This window comes from Echiichthys vipera (genome assembly GCF_963691815.1).
Source record: "Echiichthys vipera genome assembly, chromosome: 23".
In the NCBI taxonomy this organism is placed as follows: Eukaryota; Metazoa; Chordata; class Actinopteri; order Perciformes; family Trachinidae; genus Echiichthys; species Echiichthys vipera.
Genome location: NC_139848.1, coordinates 2,578,830 through 2,585,958, shown reverse-complemented (window position 1 = coordinate 2,585,958; position 7,129 = coordinate 2,578,830).

Here is a 7,129-nt window from a genome sequence, read left to right as displayed (position 1 = left end):
GTTCATAAGCGGTCACACCGTGTTTGTGAATAGGCAGTTTACAAAATAACGGTTGATTTTAGCCGTTTACTGCGTCTCTGCGCCCATCCTTGCGGTGAGCCCAGCGCAAGAAGCTTAGCATGTGAGTGTGTGTGATTGAATGATTACATTTAGTTGTCAGAAATAATTGCATCAGCACTTTTGAATCTGATAAGTTATCTTTGAATCACCAATAACGGTAATTTGCTGTGATTGCAGCAGTGCATCCAGGCCCATCCTGTCGTAACCGTTCATGGGTAAACGTGATTCTGCGGCACCAGAACTCAGAGGCCTGTGAAAGTTCATCTCTGCCATTCATTTCCAAACTTGGCTCTTTAACTTTTCCTAATTATTCCATTTCCTGAGCTCAGGGACTTTGAGGATTTTCATAATTCATCACCCTCCTTTTCCCTTTTCTTCCCCTCCCCTCCCATCACAATTACTGTAGTACAAAACCATCAAAATTATTCATCTGTTCCCTTTTTTCAATTTACCATTCTTTCTTTCCGTTCCTGTAATTCATGTGTGTTTTTCTTTCTTTTTATCAGTCCTATGGAGCTCTACACTGCTCATGTATTTATTCATGCTTTTCTGCCTCTGATGGGCGACATGGACGGAGCTGAATAGAGGCAGTGTGTATGTGTGTGTGTGCATGTGTGAGTGCGTGTGCGTAGCTCCGCTGTAGACCTCTTCCATTGTGCTCATTCTAAGAGAAGGTCTTAATCTAGCCACTGCCATTACCGCTGCTGAGACCTCCAGCCTCCACCTCCCCTCTTGCCCTGATGTTGTGCCCAGCCACAAAGGCCCTTTAGTGGGCCGACTGGCAAGCCAGATCAGGGTCTTGGGTCTAGGGCTTGGCCTGGATCCCTGGTCCTCATCCTCCCACCACCAACACCCCCTGCAACCCCACAATGTAGCCTCCGTCCTTGCCTGACTTGGCCCCCGAAGCCACCTTCCTGGCTCGGGGCCTGAATGGATGGAGAGGGGGAAGAAAGCCTGTAGCTACATGTGCAGTGGAGTGAGGAGAGGTGGAGAGGCTAACAATGCTATCAGAGAGCTGGCGTCCATCTCTCAAACGCACACACACACACACACACACACACAGACACATACTGCTGCATTTGTCTTTATTTATCACAGCTCTTCACACACAGACGACAACAAGAAAGGGAGTGAGCAGAATAGAGAGGGTCAGAAACAGAAAGGGAAAGAGGAGAAAAGAGAGAAATGGAGCTGAAGAGCTACTTCAAAAGCTGGATAAATGAAAACGTGTGGTAAAGGCAAATACACAGAGGAGATTTAAAGACATATAATTAGTGATTAGCAAAGAGAGAGAGAGAGAGAGAAGTAGTGCAGTGGAAAAGAAGATGCAACAGTGATGGAGAGCTGAGGAGGAATAGAAGGACACTGTGAATAAAAGAGGGTAAAAAGGCAGCAGTGTTTTTTACCAGTTTGCTGGCCGAAGCCTCTGTGACATTGTCAGGCCTTCTGGATCCCCATGGAAACAAAAATCAACATGTTTGCTTGAAATGCTTTCATTAACACCTTGTAGCCGAGCCAAAAAAAAAAAAAGAAAAGCCCGACGAGGGACGAGGAGATGGTGAACAAAAATCCCAACACAAATAATGCAAACAAACAAACAAAGGATAAAAAGACTAAAAAAAAAGCAAAAGCAAACTTGGTAAACGCTGTTTTTTTTGTTTTTTTAACATCTATTCATTGACCCGTGGCGTTTGTACACAGTGTGATAGGCAGACATGGCGGAGCGGACTTTCAGGACGTTGTTGAGTAGCCATCACTTTGAGGATCAGTGTAATAATGTTGCCATGTTTGCATGGGGTATTATAATGATAGCCTTTGGCACATTAGAATAAGCTTTGGACAGGGGACGCAGCTTAGACACACAGTTTGACTGAGTTTGTTGACTTGTTTCATTAAAACAAAAATCACAAAAGATAAAAATGAATTAACCTTTGAGTGCATTTTTATCTGATGTACATTCTTGTTTATAACCAAATTTGATAATAACGTATATTTAACATTTCATATATCATAAATACAAAAGACTGGTAACGTGTAAAATGCAAAGAGCCCTATTAAGTATTGACCCCCTCCATCATAGACTAGGAACAAGCAAGGAGAAAGTAGGACATCTGTGTGTGTGCGTGTGTTTGTGTGTGTGTGTGTGTGTGTGTGCAGCTCTGGCATCACCACAATCAGTTAAAGCTTCCTCTTCTTCTCTCCTTTAATTGAAATTGAATTACAGAGTTTTACCCCCCGCCCCTTTAGCTGAGCACGTAAAGAAACGCCCGGGGCCGATCTAAAGCCGAGCCGCGCTCCCATTTAACCGAAGAAGGAGTTTAAGGTAAAAAACACTGCAAGTAATAAGGTTGTTAGGGTATTAAACACAGAGACTCGTACACACACACACACACACACACACACACACACACACAGATGTCCTAAAGTAGCAGGGTAATTAAATGGTGAAGCTCAGTGTAGCTGAAGTAAACATGTCTCGAAGGAATGTATTAAGATAACGGCCCCATAATCAACAACATCACTACGGTGTTTCTACATTTCAACACGCAAAGATTTCCATACGTTGTTTCTGTAATGATATTGTAACATTATATAGATCATTATTAACGGCATCACATGCAGCACCATAGTTGTATTGGCTACGGTGCAGATTTATAGGTGGAGTAAAGGTGGTTTTAAAAGGCTCTCTGTGGCTGTCAGTACCTCTTTCTGTGGACACATGGGATTATATCACCCTGATGTAAGATATTTATTATATCAGTGTCAAAATATATATTGGGGAAACATTGTTAAAGTCCCCCTTAACCACTTTACTGTATCTATAATATCTAGTTAATTTAAAAGGTGTTTCTCTAAAGGGTTCAGTCACAGACACTTCCTATAGTTTGCTGAGTGTGTCTAACTGGGCTCAATGCATTATTTTCCAGTATAAAGCTGGACTCTTTGTCCCTGTGTGCCAGGTGTAGGATGGGGACTCTGTATCCGCTGAAACTCTGAGTTTTGGAATCAGAATCTAAATATAGAGAGACAAAGGTGGATGCGTGCATCCTTAGATAAAGCCCCTTTTCCACTGTCCAAAAAAAACAACAAACACCCACGAACATCTGGCTTTTGTCTTCAGAGGGAAATGTTGCAATCCGCGTTAATTCCCAGGACAAATACCTCTGCAGGAGTCCCCTCCCGCTCCAGTCGGCAGTGATGGAGACATGACACACGATGCTAACTTCTGCTGATGCTGAATAAGTATCAGAGCCACAAAATATTTTTTTACTGGCAGTTTAGCGCCTTTAAAACCTGCATATATACACTTATTTGGTGGTAAAAGGGTATAATACTAAATCTTGTTGCAGCTTGGCCATGCAGGGCCCGTACTGAATCTTGTTTTAATTTAAGTAAACAATCCATTGCTTTGACTTCACAACAGTGGAGGTGGTACTGCTGGAGTTTCTTTCTTATGTGCACAAAAACCAGTGTGTTTGTTTCATATTAGGGTTCTGAACATAGTCTCCAGTTCACTCACAGTCACAGTATTTCTATATGCAGCATATTTAATGTAACACGTATAGTAGATGGGTCATATGAAGGGATAAATGCAGGCTGAGATGTGAATAAAAGTGGAAACCAGTACGTTTAAAATGGATGTATGGAGTTGATGAATAAACAGGAGACCAAAAACACAAAACAAATTAAACAGGTAACAATAGGTAAAAGGGACTGAATGAGCAATAAGAAGAATAAAAGGTTAATAAAGAGATAGAAAGTGTAAAAAAGTGAGTGCAGATATAAAGAGAGAGAATGCAAACAAATGAAAGACAGAGGGCCGTGCCAAGCTGTGATTTCCCAGTAAGTGTCAGCTCTTCATCTGCCGGTGAACCCGGTCCTTCACGAGAACAAAGCCACTCGTTTATCGTCCATTTTTCATCTCTCCTTTTTTTCCCTCCCTCTCTTTCTCTCTGCCACAGTGGGATAACCCCCACCCTCACAACCTCGCACCTCCCCTACCGCTTCACACACATGTGCACGCACACACACACACACACACACACACACACTCTTTGCCAGATACTGATGGACATGCGAGCGCAGCACAAAAATTCATTCATTTTGTTGTTTTTGAGTGTGTGCATTAAGAGTTTTTGCTGATGTTTACAGCCATCACCTCACTTTGTAATATTTTCCTCCTGACAGAACTATCTGGAGAAATGTTTGGACTAAAGTTTAGCATCCCCCCCCGCCCCCCAACACACACACATACACACACACACCCCACCCCCACCTCACCCCCTCCTGCCTGGACCCCAGTCCACCACTCTACCCGGTGCAGGTCAAGAGGCGGTGTGCTGACTCTGCCACCTGCTGTCTGATAGCACATAAACAAACCAAACACTTATTTCCTCCTGAGCCGTACCCCGCAATCACAGCGCCAGTAAAACCTCACACTCCATTTACCTTCAGCGCAGGTGACTGCCTGGGCATGGTGTGTTTGTGTGCATGTGTGAGAGATAGAGCTATAGTGGGAATACAGGACTTTGGTACTTTGAAGGAAGTAAAAAAAAAATCAAACACTAAAAAGAAAAGAAAAGAAAAGCAAGTTAGAGCAAGGAAATGTGCAAAAAGTGTGCGGACACCCTTGATCTGAGGCTTGCTATTGTTATTATTCATGTAATATATAATTTAAATATCTTTTTGTGCTCTTTATTATAAAGCCACTGATCACACCACATCAGTATGAAGTTAGTTACAAGGGCGTTTGCAAAGGCATTCACAGTTTGTGCTATTGCAGCGTTAGAGATCAAAGGTCCCTTTTTTTGTCCTCCGCGTCATGCAAATGTGGCGGGTAGATAGATTATAGTCTAGCTTACAACAATAGCCTCATGATATTCTACGAAGGTTACCCTCTTTTATACTGTCTTGAACAACTGTAGTAATTGAGGGATGACAAAAAGAGTGAAAGCACATAGAAAGCTACTGTTACTGCAATGCTATCATGCGTTTTCCAACACACGGGGCACCTTTTTAAAAAAACACCCACTAAGACACTGACCCTCCAGACTGGCACGACCAACCCCCTGTAAATTAGTTCCAATAAAGAGGGAAAACTTAATGCTTCCAGCATATTTTGGACAATGGTGTGCTTCCAACTTTGTGGCAACAGCTTTGGGAAGACCCTTTCCTGTTTCAAGTGCACAAAGCCAGCTCCGTAGCAGTCTGGCATAGCCTGAGCATACTGGTACATCCGGTGAGTCAGAGTAGTAGACTGGCCAGCACCTGCCCCTGACACCTGAACTAGAATGCCAATTATGAGCCAGACGTTATCACCCTTCATCAGTGGCCGACCTCACTAATGCTCTCGTGGCTGAAGGGGAGCAAATCCCTGCAGCCACGTTTGAAAATATTACGGAAAGGCTTCCCAGAAGAGTGGACGCTGTTAAAATAGTAGATTAATACGCTCAGTGGTCAACAGTCACACATGGATGCGATGTGCGTATACTTTTCTCCATGCAGAGTAGAAAGAAAGTGACTGGGAACACATCCAGACATGGGGGCGCTGTTTCACAGAGTCATCATCACAGAGATGGCTTGACCTGCCGCTCACCCCTCCATCTTATTTGTGTACTGGTTTATTTGTTGGAAACAACAACAACAACAGCAACCAGCCTCTGTAATTATTCCTTAGTGCTGCTTCACTCACTGTAATTATACACCCATACGGTGTGTGTTTTGTGCATGTACGTGTGTGAAATTAGTTTATGTGAGTATGGAATATGTGTGTGATCCGTGTATCAGGGTGCGTGTGTGAGCGTGTGTGTGTGTGTGTGTGTGTGTGTGTGTGTGTGTGTGTGTGTGTGTGTGTGTGTGTGTGTGTGTGTGTGTGTGTGTGTGTGTGTGTGTGTTTGAGTGAGGGGATGAAGGGACAACAAGCTGAGGTCTTTGTTGCTAAATGACAGTGATTCACCATCAGGCCACCCATTTAGCTAAGTGTGCTGCTCATTTGCCTGTGTGTGTTAGTGTGTGTAGTTACCAAAAAAAGGGAGTAAGTGTGAAATAAAGATGAGAGGATGTAACAGACAGAGGAAGAGAGAGAGAGAGAGAGAGCAGGACAATGCAATGTTAAGTGTGTGTGTGTGTGTGTGTGTGCACTATCCCTCTTTCTCCTCTCTGTGTCATCAAGAACTGGCAGTACACCAAACTCTGTTCATTTGTGCATTTTTAGTGTGTGCATGAATAAAGTGTGTGGCAGCATCTGTATTTTTTGTCTCACATTTGTGTGCGTGTGTGTGTGTGCGTGCACGTGTGAGAGTGTGTGCATGGTAAGTGATGGTTAGCTTGCGCCCTCTTCTCGTCGCTCCTCTCATGCAGAAATATTTGAATATTTGGTCCGTCTGATTCCCACTCTGGTGTATGAGCACTCTCGATCAGAATGTTTAAAATCAGCCTCTGGCTTCTTTCAGGAAATGTCGTGCTGTTGTGATTTCACTTGTATCAAAGGTTTACCTCGTCATTTTTTAAGGCCTGCCGGTAAACCACATGTCTCGTCTCACAGCTCATTTAAAACCAGACTCATCAGGATTCAGAATTAGGATCATTTCACATATCTGATTGAAACAACCACCAATCTTCTTTAGGCTTTTAGTTTGGGTTACTTTTTTCCATCTGGCACTAAATGCTACAACTACAACTGTATTTCTTTTGACTTGATAGTGATTGTGATAGTATCAAGCAGTGCCAGATGGTGATATGAACGGCTGTGATGACTGAGAAAGTTACATGTTAAATGCAGTGCAGTGTGTCTTTGAAGGAGTACTTTTTCCCTGTGGGGTTCAGGTGTTTACCAGAAGGGTAACATCATATGGCAGTGATATGAAAACACCAAGGCCTGATATAATAACAACATAATCATTTTCTCATACTGTCTGTCTGAATATACCCTTCTGTCTTAAACACTCAGTCTTAGCACCTGTCTCTTTAAGCCCTCCCTCCTGAAAAAGCCCTGTAGCAGCACTTTCTACCTCTATATACATTTGTGACATCACAACCGTACAGAAGTCCTGACGGCTCGTTCAGAGAC